Source organism: Cupressus sempervirens, chromosome 5 (assembly GCF_028749045.1).
Source record: "Cupressus sempervirens isolate cs-2001-9-10 chromosome 5, ASM2874904v1, whole genome shotgun sequence".
Lineage (NCBI taxonomy): Eukaryota > Viridiplantae > Streptophyta > Pinopsida > Cupressales > Cupressaceae > Cupressus > Cupressus sempervirens.
The window spans coordinates 1,054,496,337-1,054,511,398 of NC_143122.1; the positions used below are offsets into that span (position 1 = coordinate 1,054,496,337).

General features: G+C 34.6%; 1 pseudogene; it reads right to left on the bottom strand.

Moving 5' to 3' along the window:
- Positions 1-452: 452 nt before the first annotated feature.
- The window catches only part of LOC149559579 (pre-mRNA-splicing factor cwc22-like), a 46,627-nt pseudogene continuing 32,017 nt past the window's right edge, over positions 453-15,062 (bottom strand).

A 15,062-nucleotide genomic window follows, 5' to 3' on the forward strand; every position in this document is an offset into this window, starting at 1 on the left:
TATGCCACTTATTCATTTGTTTAACCATCTTCTTCATCACCAGTGACCACATGTCCCTTTAGTGAGAACATAAGCAATTTGGATTTAAAGGTACACCACTTGTTTAGACTACCTCAATTTGCACAGGAAACAACACCATGTCACTAGCAAAATGGTGTTCTAACAGGACTTTATTATTTGGTAAAGACAAACCTCTATGGGGTGGCCCTAAACAATTATACCTTAGTGAAGAATTTCAGCTTCAATAGCAAAGGAAGGGTCAAAGAACTACCCTATCTAATAAATCTTTGAAGCTCAAAAGGTGAGGAGAACATGTAATATTCCTTAGGGTAAAATAAAGAACCCCCAAGGATAGTGAATAGAAACTGGTTAGGGTTCCACTCAGGTATGTATGGGTTTTCTTCTTTAAACCAGCAACTAGAAGTATGCAGATCTGCCAGTTATATGCCAGCAACAATTGTAAATGCAGTGGTAGCACCTTCTTATGTGTTACATGTTGTGAAATCCAAGAATATCTTTCTTCAGTTTTTCATAGGTTGCCTCATGCTCTATGAAATCAAGATCTGGTTTAAAAACATCCAGACCAGCTTCTTGATCAAGTTCATCTTCTAGGAAAACTTCATGTGTTAACTGATCCTCTTGCTCTACAAGATCCAATTCTGGACGCACAGCTGGATGACCCTCAAACTTTGTTTTGCGAATTGCAAAAAGACCTTCAATTAAAAACTGCACTCGTTTGTTAATTTCCCCCTCATGGAGAATACCCCTAAATCTTTCAAAAATCCCATAGAGACCCTTGGGTGAAAGGTCTTGCAACAAAGATCCACATTCTTTAACAAACCCAACAGCAACCTCTACACTATCATCTGTAGAATTCTCAAGTAAAAGAGTAAGCAGTTCCAAGGCAATGATCTCATGTGCAACTTGTTGATTCACTAAATGAGCTATGAATTTTGCTGCTGCTATCAACAGGTGCTTGTCATTGCGCTTGTATGCCCTTTTGAGCTGTAATATAGTCCTTCGCAAGAGCAGATTACCAACTTCAGGAAACTTGGTGTTAACTACAGCAACCAAGGCAGCAAAAACATCTGTGAATCCAGGGGATGCCATTTGGGATTTCATACAGGACCTACAAAATAGACCCCTTCCACGGATCAGATTCTCTGCAAACAATTCTGGAATGATGGTCTTGATGTTGGATGCATTTACCTTATTTACCAACCCATTGATACTCTTTCGAAGGGCATCCCATGTCATCCGTTGGGGGAATGTAAACCCCCCCACTTCTTCCAGTACATTTCTCCGTTCCTCTTACAGGACCCTCGCCATTCCCATTATGAGATGGATCGGGCACACCAGAAATTTTCATTTCCACTGCCTGTCCGTCCCGCTTGTTTGTATTGCCTGTCTCCTTATGAGACCTAGTTTTCTCATAACCATCTTTTTCTTCAGGTTTCTCTTTTATGTGACTCCTCGTTTCTCTATATCCGTCAGGATCTTCGTGTCTTCTCTTGTTTATGTCCCTGTCCTTGTCCATCTCCCTGTCTCTATCCCTGTCTTTGCCCCTCTCTTTCTCTTTGTCCCTGTTCCTGTGTCCACCTAGGGCATGCCTATTAGTGTGGCCATCAACACCTTTATCCCTCGATTTTGTTCTGCCTTCATTGTCATCAGATAGTTGCCATTTACTGTCAGAATGTTTTTCATCCCTACTTCTGTGCAAGAGGTGCCGGTTGATCTTTTCTTCGCTGGAATCGACAAGCTTTTCTTTTTCCCGGGATTTTCTTTCATCTAATCGGTGCCTTCTGCCGCGATCCCTTTCATTCCTGCGTTCCTCGGGAGAAACCCTAATTCTAGAATTATCTTCCACGATCTTCTACTTATTTCTCCTGCCTGTTCCAAACTTCTCATCCTCGCTATCCTCTCCCTTTCTGTCTTCTTCTGAGGAAATTTCACCCTCTGAGAACTGCTTCCCTCGTTCACCGTGTCTTCTCATGTTTGATGTCTCGGTTTGAATGGCCAATTCAGATTCATGCCTACAACAAAATTTAAAATACTTAATCCCTAAATTTTCAAGCGTTTACAATAGCAGATTCAGTTTTTTTTCAGATTTCACACAAACCAGGGAAGATGCTGTGAACTTACCTGGCAAGGAGAGCCTCAATCAAACAAACAAATCAAGAAAACTGGCTTTCGAACCCCTGTAGCTCAACTTGAAACTATCAAAAAAAACTCATCTCGAAGATATACAACTGACCACATGTCAAAGTACTTTTAATTCGGAGAAAATAGACATGCATATTCTTAAAACACCGAAATACGTAATACATTTTTTTGTCTAATTTAAAATTTCAGAATTGTTACAAATAAAATTAAACTAGCTTATATATACCTCTATATATATTACACTGAGAGTAATCGTTCTCGAGGCGCCTATTTTCATTTTCATAAATTCTAACTGTGACTAAAATAACATACAAGCTTCTTTGTTCTTTTGGGCCGAGTGAATCATCTCTTGAATGATTAGAAATCCATCCATAATAGATTTTCCTAGAACAAAATCCATTTGTTCTTCAGAGATAATCTTTAGAAGAATTAAAAATTAATTAAAATTGAAATCTAAATCAAAGTAAAATATTATAACTAATTTTAAATTTCAATTTACATCTACATCTAAATCTAAATAAAAATAGAAATAAAAAATAGAAATCTCACCTGCAAAAATATTACTCCAAAATTTCAATTTACTCCTATTCAAAAACTCCAATCTAATTTTCTAATAACCTCCACCTCTTCTTTCCTGCAAAAACATAAAATGAAAATGAAATGAGGAGCCTTGGTTTTATAACTTCTGAGAGGCTCCTCATATCCCCCAACAGACGTCTCTTTACATTCCACGAATTTGTTTCAAATTTTCCCACTCCCCGCAAAAAAAAAGCATGAATGTGCATGAATGTGCAAGCAAAATTATATTTAACAAAAAAAAATCATAGTGAAATTATTTTGCCCCTATTTTTTCGGGCCCTCCTTTTTTCTTTTTTAATATTTAATTTGGAAGTTTGTAACCGCTCCCAATTCTTTTCTATTGACAAAGAATTTTGGCATATTCCCGTGCTAGGCATTTGTGCTGCCATTGTATAGAACGCCTCTCAGCGTAACAAGCCGGAGACAAAACAGATGCATCAAGATCAGGAAGTCATTAAAAATACAATAGATAATTGGCCCTTTCAAAGCTTGAAGTTTGATATGTTCAAACTTGTTTTCACTCAAAATATAGATGGAATTATTACAATTTAGCAGGTAAAAGATCCATGGCAACAATAATCAATTCAATTATATTTAATTAAAATTAAGATTAAGATTGAAAAGAAATAGTAGTTGATATTTTACTAAGATTATAATTAGATTTTCATATAAAATTGAAATTTTAATTAATTATATAATTAAAGTTAACCATTAAATAAGTATGAATATGATATTTATAATTATATTATTCCAATATATTTTAGCCGATAGGCTATTTGTGGGAACTTTGTTCTCGAAAATTTAATTTTTGACGAAAATTTTACAAGAGTTTGACTGAAAATTTGAAAATCCTTCTCGTTAATTATTTATCGGCCAGTTTTTTGATATTTATTAGTTGTTATCTCCAGTTTTAACTATTGTTTTTCTTTTTCTATTTATTAGTTGTGATCTTCACATTAGCTCATGTGGTGATCTATTCAAACTTGAAGCTTTGAAAGGGCCAATTATCTATTGTATTTTTAATGACTTCCTGATCTTGATGCATCTGTTTTGTCTCCGGCTTGTCCAACACTTTGAATTTTTGAAATCTGGTTCCCGAGTCTTAAGTTATCAAAGGTAAATGATGCCTTCCAAAACACGAATTTCATCTCAAAATCTTAACCTCTCCATCAAAAAAAGGTTAAGATAAGTTTCCAAAATACGTGTTTTTAAACAAATTTTCAACCATTGACCTCATCTAAAAAGGTTAAGGTTTGGGATCCAAAACATGTGTTTCATCTTAAAATCTTAACCTCTCCATCAAAAAGGGGTTAAGATAAATTTTCAAAACACATATTTTGAACCATTAACCTTAACCTCTCATCCAAAAAGGTTAAGGCTAGAGGCTCAAAACACATATTTCAAAAACAATTATTAACCTCATGTTTTTGAATGTTGAAAGATAAGATTCAAAAGAGGAGTCATCTCAAAGGCCTCTCTATGATAGAAAATACATCTTAATCATGAAAGAACGAAGATATTTCTTCAAGGTATTCGATAGAGGCTTCAAAAATCTAAAAGCAAGATAATGTGCAAAGAAATCATTGGGGAGAGAAATGTTGAAATCCTAAGAGCTCTCTTGGAAACAGATTTCCTCCTCAAGAAAAATTAGTAGGTGAAGATTATTGATTTACAAGGGAAAGTGATATTACTTCTCCATACAAAACCCATGATGTGCATCATTCCAAGTTATTTGGCATTGGATGACATGTACACAAAGATGCAAGGTAGCCATGAAGATCATGAAGAAGTGGTTTGGGTTGGGTTGTGTGATGAAGGAGAAAGAACAATGTTTGAAAGAGTTGTTGCAGATACTCCTTGGCCCGTGCTCCCTAATCCATGATTGATTAAATAGTCATTGGAACATTTTTTTTTTACTTCACTAAATTTACCATCGTCGTGTGCAAGGGTGATGGTGGTGGATGGAAAAGGAAGAATCTCCAACAAGAATGCTTCGGAGATGATAGAAAGGTGGTAGCTTCAATGGTAAGAAACAGTCGCGAGAGAACCTCAAGGAGGAAGCTCAAGTAGGAGTTAGGGTGTAGCTTGATATGTAGGAGGCATGATAGTAAAGTGTGAAGTTGGTTATTGAAGAGTCGGCTATGTAAATCAATGAAGGAGACTAGAATTGGGTGCTTATGTATAGGAAGTCAGTTATTATTAACCTTTGATAATAAGAGAAGGGTGGTGGCTTTCTTGCCTATGTAGAAAGGTTGTATGGAAACCAAACCCCATACTTTCTATTTGATTCCAAATATCAACATGAGAAAAACTTGGTGAAGCCATATGTTGGTCTAAGGAAAGCACTGGCCAAAGTATGAAGTTTATGACTTATTTGACAAAATGCACTAGGATACAAACTTTCTACTCATGATCAGGCACTCCACGTGACATGCTAATTATGTGGAAACATAAAGAGGACATGGAAACTAGTTGATCGATTTTCTCAAAATGATGTTATCCTTGTAGCTTGGGCAGTATAAACAAGGCAGGTGAACTATTTGACCAAATTCCACACTAAAGAGTGTTTATCATGATTACAAATTTTGTATACATTTGGCAAAATAGATGCAACTACAGGTATTCAGATGGATTTCATGATCAATAGTTGTCAAGATTCTACTAAGCAAAGCTACTAACTTGTTTGATAAAGTACCAAGGCAATATACATCATTACACCAATGCAATGGATGTTTCTTGATGTTGATAGGTTATTGTTAATCTAATAATGTAATCTATTTGACATAATGACCATGCCCATATGATAGACTCCATAAGACATCTTTAGTAGATAATGGAAACATGGAGGTGTTTGATGTGGAGTTCATTATTACGACCGACAAGTTGATGGGTGCCAAGAAAGAATCATTTGACAGTGGTAGACCAGGCTTCAACTAGATTCATCAAGAGTGATAAATGGGGTATTGTGGGTCACGGTTACAAATCTTCATAAGAAGACCGACACTATACATACACATTGGGAGGTGGAGGATAGAAACAAATATAAAAGTATTTACCAATCTCCCTTTTCTTGTAGCTGAGCCTCTACATAGCATTTCTAGAGCACCACGATATCAATCTTCATATACAGTTGAGGGATTACTTGATTTACAAAGTGATTTAGAATTCGTCTCACAAATTTTTGAGAAGAAAAATGTAGAGTAGATATAAGCACAATTGGAGGGATCATTAACCTAAAGTTAGTATTCGGTGCACTCATGTATGCCTCATGCTCTTGATCTCTTCGTGAAAAGAGGATATATATTCATTAATAAAGTGATATAACTCAAGAATAAATCATTCAAATATCAAAGGAGATCTATAAGGATTGATTATTCAATCTTCCTCTCGAAAGATGTAAGATTTGAGTTTTAGGTTATATTGGGTTAATTTTGTAGAGGTTAATTAACCTCACCCAAATCACATATTTGGGAAGTAGTTATTAACCATAGAAGGGTAGTTCTTAACCTTCATCTCTATATAAGGAATCGTCTTACCTTTGTCTAGGGACTTCTTTTCTAATTTTTGAATAGGAGAAGACTTAGATTAGAATTTTAGTGATAAGATGATATTTGGAAAGTGTGTACAAATTTTATCTTTGTAATTGAAAATTCCTCTTAGGTTCTTGGTGCAAGAAAATAAAGGAAAATGTTATTTGAGTTATTTTCTCTCAAAATCTAAATTGTTAAAAATATTGGTTCTCTTTGCAGTGAAAATTTTCATGGTATTGTGCAGATGTTTATGAATCTTTTCATCAACATTGTGCTGGTGGTAATTCTCAAGCATACATCTTGATTGTTGTTATTAGCGGCTTAAGTTAGTCCAGGAAAGCTTTGAAGTTGTGTGGTGCATTTGTCATCAATGGCTTTCTATTGATCTTTTAAAGTTTGATTTCATCCTTTTTTGAAAACTTCAAAATTATATCTTACGAGGGAGTTGCCCCTCTAAACACAAAGGAAGCCCGCATATCAAGGGGCTATCCAACTATTGTGAACAATTTGCCACATACACTCCGTTGGGCTATTTTCAAGTGACAAATCTATTTATCAACAATTATAAAATGAATAGGTATGTTTAATATAGTTATAATTGTAATAAAATTAAATTTTGAAAAAAAAAATTTAGTTTAAATGCATCTTAAGGTACATTTTTTAATATATATGTGATTAGTAATATTATATATTTTATATCATGGTAACTTTCATATTATATAAATTATAATTTTTTATATAATACTTATTTTCAAATATGACACAATTATATATTATTTTTTAATCTAAAAATATAATTCCATACAAAAATTAAATTTAAAATAAAATAATAGAATCTAAAATTTTAATTACAATAAGATAAAAATACAATGAAGAATAGTTTTAGGGAACTATACTAGTTAAAAATTGTAATTTTATAGTGTTTCCTATACAAGGTTAAATGGTTTAGTAAAAATAGTAAAAATGGAAAAGTTATTAAATGATGCAATAGTACTAGCATAGGGCAAGTATGAATAAGACCTAAATAAATTAATAAAACTAAATAAAAGATATTTTTGCATGTAATCCTAAATTGTCAAATAGAAAATTTGAATCTATAATTTTTTATTTGAATATTTAAAAATGACATTTTAGAAAATATTTAAACCTATCCTTTTGAAAATAAAAGCCACGATTAGTTACTCTCTCCCCAAACTAATTCTCACTCTCTCTCCCCCGTACTCAAACTTTTCAAAAAAGTTAGGTTAGAGAGTTAGAGTTAAAGAGTTTGAGTTAATGATCAGCCTTCTCACTCTCTCTCCTTGAACCCATACTCACTCTCTCTCCCCAAACCTTAACTTTTCAAAAGTTTGAGTTAAGATTTGAATTTCACCCCAAATTTGTTTTTGCCACCTCTCAATATTTCCAAAAATCCCAACTCAAACTTTATTTTAGAGTATTTACCTCTCAACTTCTCTTCTGGAGTAGAGTACACAAATGACAATGAGCTATTGACAAATATTTTGGAGAGAGAGAGTTATGTGGCCTCATGAAACAAAAGCACGAGGAGTTTGACAAATAACTCCCATAAAGGTTCATATGCTCTCATACTCTTAATGTTAAACCACAATATGAAATGATGTAACATGTGTAATTCAAAGTTCATTAAAATTTTGTAGATAATGGTCAAGCAATTCCAAATGTGAGTGTGAATGCCCTGAATTTGACAAAAAAAATAGGCACATAGAGAGAGTGGTCCCCTCAAGATCTGATAATGGTGAGAAAATGACCCTAGGAGAATTCCAAATTTGGATAGGAAATACATATGCAACAATGATGGATTTGGTGGGTTATTGAGAATGAAAGAGAGACACATTGTATGGTAAGATAGTAATGGTGAACATGCTCAAAGGAGAAATTAAATGGAATGCTCACTATTTCATGGCCTCCATTAACAGAAAGTTTGACACCTAGAATGCATAGTGGAAAAATAATAAAAGAAGTATCAACCTATATGGTGAAATGCCCAAAGATAGTTTGGTATACCAAACTGATATGCATGCAAAATATGGAATCATAGGCATGACATCAACCATATGTTTGACATAATCCATGGAAAGAATATGACAGGTATGGGTTTCTATGCATAAAGAAAATTTTCAAATCCCCATGGAGGCCCTCGGGTAGATCAAGATATAGTTCTAGACATTTCCCTACTCTTGCAACAATCCCACAAGTAGTTGTTAGCAATTTAGCCATACATGCAATCAAGAAACTCCAAAAATTGTCCACTATGACACATTCATGACCCATAGGGAAATGTCCACTATGAAACTGGGGACTTCCAAATCTGTCCACTATGACCCAGTCATGATGTCTAGGTATGACTTATCCTTTACAAAATCATTTCACATAATTTTGACCATTTTTAACCTGTTTGGCAACTTTTGCACAATTGACATCTTTTTGACATCATTCCCCAACTTTTGCCAATTCACAAGGTATAGTCCTCAACCTATGCAGAAGGATGTAAAAATGTCATAGAGGACAAGATAACTCAAAAACACACCTTTCTTGGGTTGCCAGGGTATAAGACCCACAACCCCTAACACCCAAAACATAAACAACCTAAAGTAAGAAAACAAAACCACCTAGAGTGAATTGAACCTAGTCAAATCCACCTAGGAGCAAACCCAACAATGACCTTTTGAGGCCAAATCACACCAAATTGACTTGGCTAGGGTCAATGCAAGCCAAAAACCCAAAGGGTAGAGTCAGGACTACAAGTTAGCCTAGGTGCTCCTCCACCATACTCCGTTAAAAAAAAAAGTTCAATCCCCCCTTAGATTAAGCAAGTTGGAGTCTATGCCCAACTTCTTAAAGTCTACTTCCTTGATCCAAGTAACCTCTACATCTGCTTGGCCATGCCACTTGACAAGATATTCCCAATAAGTTGTGGTCCTAGTCTTCTTGTGGACGTTTGAATCAAGTACCATGTCAGTTATTTATGGTGGGGGAGGAGTCAAATTTAGGTCTTCAACTACTTAGGTGACTTCCTTAAGTCTCTGATCAACAACTAGAACTGGACCTTTATACATAATTAGGTCTACCACATTGCAGATAGGTGACAAGCCAACTTCCTCGAGAAGTTCTGCCTTGTAGGCATTGTTTCCATATTTGGCCAATATATTGCATGGTCCGAACATCCTCATTTGAAAGCTTGTGAGGGACCCCCTTCTGCAACCTTGCTTTCTATAAATGGACCATCACAAGGTGCCCAACTATGAACTATACTTCTCTCTTACTATCATCCATTTTATGTTTAAGTTTCTTAGTGTTATTAATGAGAGTCTTCCTCACTATTTCATGGAGCTCCCTCATGGAATGTGTAAAGTTTTCAACATAACCATTGCCTTGTCTCCCATTCTTGAAATCTCTTAATTCACACACACCTCTAGGGTGTAACCCATAAATGGTTTCAAAAGGGCCTTTACGATTTGACCTATTGAATGTGTCATTATATGCATACTCTGCCTGTCCAATGAGTTGGTCCCTAGACTGTCCATATTCCTTAGAAAGAGACCTCAGTAGGTTTCCAATACTCCTATTGATAACCTCATTTTGTACATCTATATGACTATGGTAGGCAGATCCAAAGGAAAAATTTGATCCTAACTTGTGCCACAAGGCTTTCCAAAAGTGACTCATGAATTTGTCTCCCTATTTGAAAAAATACTTAAGGGTAGGCCATGGATCCTTACCACCTCTTTAAAGAATGAGTATGCAATTTGGCAAGCATTATGTACTATCCTACAAGGAACAATGTGTGCCATTTTACTAAATTTGTCCACCACGACATAAATTTTATCAAAGTCGTGCTTGGTCTGTGGTAATCCTACTACAAAATCCATGCTTAAACACTCCCATGGTCTGCTAGGAATTGGTAAAGACCTGCATTGAAAGATGTACCTTTTTCCTTTTGACACACCAGACAACACTCCACATATTGTCTAATATCCCTCTTCATTTCAGGCAAAAAGTAAAACATAGCAACTAGTTCTTGTATCTTATTGATGCCAAAGTGACCACTAAGTGCCCCATTATTCTTTTCTTGAATCAATTTTTCCCTCATTGATCTCTTAGGAACACATAATTGTTAGAAATAGGGATTACTGGAAGGGAGGTGAACCAGTAATCTATAAACATTAGTCACCAACTAGATATTATTTCTTACTTTAAACCATACATAACAAAGTAATAAAGTAATGTTGAATAGTAATAGTAACCATGCACAAAGATAACTCATAACACCATATTTTGTTAACTAGGGAAACCCTGGCCAAGGGAAAACCCCAGTGGGGATGATACCCACTAGATAATATACTGATATATAAGTTCCTTGTTAGAGGATGGACCCAATTAGGAGTCAATGAGAAAATTTAGTATAAGGAGTCCTTGTTAGGATACTATGAATACATGTTAGAAGACTGTAACCCTATTAGGAGTTATGCCAATCCTGTTAGGAGTTCTAGTACAATAAATGCAAGACGAGCCCACTGCCCAAACATGCACTTCCAATTACAAGAAGAGTGCACTAGCCAAATGAGTAATCAGACTTCTAGAATAGGTACTGTAACTTCTTTCTCAACTGATCTCTAATCTTCAGCTTGATCCAAGATCATGAAATAGCTTTTACAAAACTTTGCATATATCACTTTCACAAAAGTTCTCACCCAATTACTCAACATAACAATTACAAGATAACACATACAATCACACTCTCATTGTGAGATGTCCTTTACATAAATGCCATGCCTTTACACAAATTTTTGCCAGGTTGGCTAAGACCACAATACACTTTTGCAACTTAGAGTAAACATCTAAGATGTCGGCTGTAATTGGACAAGTAATTATTTTGTAAACAAAATAATCCTTTCCTTCAATTCTATTGTCATGTTTCGCTAAAACATGAATATCTCTTTTTCATACAGTTTGTATTGACTTCCAAGGTTATACACATCACCATCAACATGTATACAATTTCCACCAAATTTTTCTAGTCATAATTTGACATCAACAACAAGTTATAAACAAAACAATACACTATTGTATACCAAATTTATGATAATAATGACATATCTCCATTATCCAATTATCAACAATCTCCCCCTTTGGCATTGATGGCAACAAAATAGGGAAAATTGGCTAAGTAACAAAAACTCAAAGATAATAATACAGTAACATTATATCTTTTACAAATTGTCCATCTTTTCATATGTTTCCCCTTTTAATATACTTTCATAATTTTATCTTCTCTTTATCTTTATTTACAATTTTCTCATGTACTTCTCCCCCTTTGACATCAATGACAAAGGTCAAAATGCCAAAATTGTTCAAAAATTGTCCATCTGCTATCAAAAATGTTGTCTTTCTGCCTTAAGCTGATAGAATCTTCATCCAATCTGTTGGAAATATTCAAAACTATGCTAAGTTACTGAGAGAGGAGGGGTGAATCAATAACTTCTAAAATGTTAGCAATTTCAATTCTTAATCCAATAATTAGTTAACACTTTATTCATCACATTTGATCTAATTGCATGCATGAGAAACTGAAAACATAAAAGCATCCATAACACTTTGACACAAAGATTTGGTGACCTAGAAACCTTCCAAATAGAAAGTAAAACTACGGTGGGGATGATGCCCACAAAATTTAGTACTGCAACATTAATTTGGCCTATTAAGGCTTACATTGATCACTTCTGATGATGTGCCCTGTTAGGAGCAATTAGAACTACTAGGTCCACCTTGTGAAAGGATTTACAAACATACAATGAAGTATGCACTCAGTAAAGAGATTTATGAAAGACTATTAGGTATACCTTGCTAAAGGATTTTGACTAGTTCACCTATTAGGATGAAGCAGTAGTAGATCTCTGATTTACAATTGATTTTGTTAAAAGAGATTTCTTTATGTACAAATCACCTTTCTATGATAGATATGTCTCTACTCCTCCTTATGCTTTTATGGCCTTTACAATTCACTCTTTTTCTACTACATTCATAACTTGAACTTTCACATACACATACATATTCACATTACATTGATATGGTACAATATATTACATATATATACCTATCCAAATTACACAATTACAAAGTCGGTGCCCATGAAGACACTTGGGTTCTAAAGATTGACTCGGTGAGTTTTTGATACTCGACATCCACTATCAATGCTCAACATCATCATGCACTTGGTAGACATAGAAGCTTGGTCCATACTAATCACTTTCAAGTAGTCTTCAACGCAGTCTACATTGGTGACTTATTAGATATTGTGCAGCTCAGAAAACACTAAATCGCGTGGTTAGCATAGAGTAACTTGGTTAACACTAGCTTTGCATCACATGCGCTGTGAACTCTGTATGTATTGCAATGCTCAGTAACCACTGATAAACTTAGCATACATTGAAATGCACAGTTTAAACTGTTGGACTTTATATTGACTGAATCTACTTGGTAACCATTAGGATTTGTCCAAAGGACTTCGTAGTAACTGTAAAACTCGATGACAACTGAATTGCATGGAAAACACTGAGAACTGAATAATGAGCTCAGTAGCTATATACAATCTGAATAAGTGTGTGTCACTAATAACAAACCTCACTGATATGTCAACAATCTCCCCTTTTGGCATTAGTGACAAAAACACTTATTAGCCAAAACTGAATACCTTGTATTCATCACCACGTGATACTAGCTCAGAAGAGTATACTATATTTTTTGAGATTTTTCAAAATTGATTTTGTAAGGAATATATAATATACTATACATCTTTTTTTATATACAACATGTCTTACTGGTCATTTCACACTTGTTACAAGTTCTCCCCCATAGCATATTTCTCCCTCATATTGTCTTCTGTCTTTCTCCTCATATTATGTGTCTCTCCCCCTATTTGACAGTAATGCCAAAGAATTATTCTAACTTATTTACATAGAAAAACTAAAATGGGATAAGAATTCAGAATGTATCTCGAGAATGATTTCCAACGTTTTATCCCAATTTTCTTGCACAACTTTACATGTATGAAGCGCAATTTGTACCTCTGCTAATAGTTCAATCATATGGTCCACAATAGAGAAGCTATTATCATGGATTAGATTTTTTGAAGGTACAATATGTTTTTGCATTGTATCCATGTTTGGAAGGATCATATTTTGTATGTCAATCAATGTTGATCTAATCCTTGCTTCTTCTCTTAGCAATTCAACTTGCATGTCTAACAAGAATCTTAATTTCTTGAAATGTGTAGAGCTTGAACTAGGGTCAAGTTGCAACTATTGAGCACTAGCCTTTAGATCTATATCTATTTTGGACAATTTGTCCTTTATTTCCTTTGTAAACTTAGAGACATCACATAGTTTCCCAAAAAGTGATGACACATTTGAACATGATGACTCAAGATTGACCAAAATTATAGAAAGCTCTACTTACTAAATGGCTATTTGCTGAGCAATGTGCTACAACACTTTATTATTAAATTTATTTTCAGCCTTTTCCACTAACTTATCTTGTCCATCAGTGTCCTCATTGAATTTCTGGACTAGTTCCGCTAGCTGATACAAAATAGGTTGAGAAGAATCAATCTCAATTCCTATTGCCTTTGTTAAAATCTTCTTAGCATCTTCAATTATCTTATACTCTTTATCTCTCTCCTCTCTTGGTCTTTTTTGTTTAGCCTTTTTCTCGAGGAGTTCACCAAATGTCTACATTTAGTCTAGAGTAATCTTGTAAATATCCCAATTGGGATTATTATTTCCTCATCTAAATTGATGTCTTCCTCTATCTCCTTTCCTTTCCCCAAAAATTTTGTGCTCGATTGAACCTTAGGCTCAACTGTCCTTACACTTATTGCTTTCATATCCAAAATCAAAACAATAGTAGACATACTTGGGCTTGCAATAAAAACTGATACTATATTAACTGAAGGAATACTTACATAAATACTTGAAGAATCCAAAATTTATGAAGCCAAAGTTGTAGAACCCAAAACTAAAGTAGTCAAAGCTAGTGTGCTTAACACTAATATACTCAAAATTGAAGTAGCCAATGCATCCATAGTTGATGATGCCAACTTAGTTGATGAAGAAGGAGTCTGCAGCTCAGTAGATGAAGTAGAAGTTACTTCTATCAATGATGTGTTGAGCTGAGTAGGGGCAAAGAGTGATTGGACATTTGATATATCACTAGTGGTCACAATCAAACTTGCTGAAGTTGTCTCCATACTTGATGTAGTCAATGGTTTTCTTAGGGAGTGAGGAAGAGAGGCAACAACTGTTGCAACTATTTTGACTGGGTTAGTCTCATCATCATTTTGCTTTTCTTCCTTAGTATCCTCTTGCTCCTTGTATTCTTCGTAATCAACTGTAACAAAATGAGTTGATCCTTCATCATCCTCTTCATCCTTGTCTTCAACATCATCATCATCATCCTTTACTTCAACTAGAAATTCACTTGGTTTGTGAAGATGATAGGCATTTTTCCAACTGTTTGTTTCATTCCTAACAACATGCTCAATGTCCTTGATCAAAACTAGACAAGTATTTTTAACTTTAGAGTCAAATTTTCTTCATTTTTCTTTAATGAATCTTTCACCTTAGCATCTAATATGCTCGGTAATAACTACCTCAAGGTTTGTGCATATATGTCTTTAACTATTTGCATAGCAAAATCCCATCTTGGCTTTATCTTTTCTAATAATTCACTATGAACTTGAGAAGCGATTTGATCTAGTGAGTATTTCCACTT